Raw genomic sequence first — 972 nt, 5'->3', positions numbered from 1 at the left:
TGAAGTAAAACATCTGAGTACTTCTTACACGACTGCTTAAAACTATGAATAGCACAGAAATGTAGTGCTTGTTTATTTCACCTTTATTTTACATAAGGACACTTTGAGCCCTCTGGACTAAACAGCACAGCCTTTCATTTATTATCACAAAGTGTGAGTGTGAACTGCAGAGGGCGCCCTCACACCAGAGACATCAGCTGCACAGCAGCACAGAGGCAGTCCATGTTTGTGGTTTTTCATGTGATTGTAGTGCAATAAAATGAGGAATTGTGCATTTCTGTGGTACTCTGTCTATTCATGATTGTTGAGGACATAAAATGGCTCCTCTGGCTTTCCACTTGTTTGTTCCACTTCTGTCACACATTATCACCGCAGGGGAAAGAAAGTTGTTTACAGAAGAATCATCAGTATTTGCTTTTGTCCTCTTCTGTGATGAATGGTGTATTTTACTGCAGCAGGAGAATGTGGTTAGAATGTTGTCAGATACAGAAAAGAAAATGGACGTTATACACACCTTCCTGTGATTGTCTGATCTTCCTGATGCTCGTGTGGTGAAACCACTCCCATCTGGAGCTTCAAGCATGTTAAAACACACTTTGCAGACAGCTTTGGGTTGGGTCATACTGTCATGTCAATATATTCTGCTCGACTGGATGTTGTTTTCAAGTCTTAATTAGCAGCAGACTGGGGATTACAGTGACTACAGCCCGCAAAACTAAGAATGTCCATAAAAATAGCACTTGGGACACAAAGATCTACTGTCTGGGACAGTCGAGAAATGTATTTTACAAATGAAAACATTTTAACATTTATGCATCATAGAATATATATAATTTTGATTGTCAGATGTTCAAATTCGAATGAAAATAATCAAACGGATTGTGGCCAAACACCTAAGATGATGCTGCAGCGGCTATGGGTTCAAATCCAACCTGTGGCCCTTTGCTGCATGTCATGCCCTCTTTCTCTCTC

Source organism: Morone saxatilis, unplaced genomic scaffold, assembly GCF_004916995.1.
Source record: "Morone saxatilis isolate NCDOM2014 unplaced genomic scaffold, NCSU_SB_2.0 Contig2, whole genome shotgun sequence".
NCBI lineage: Eukaryota > Metazoa > Chordata > Actinopteri > Moronidae > Morone > Morone saxatilis.
This window is presented reverse-complemented; position numbering follows the sequence as displayed.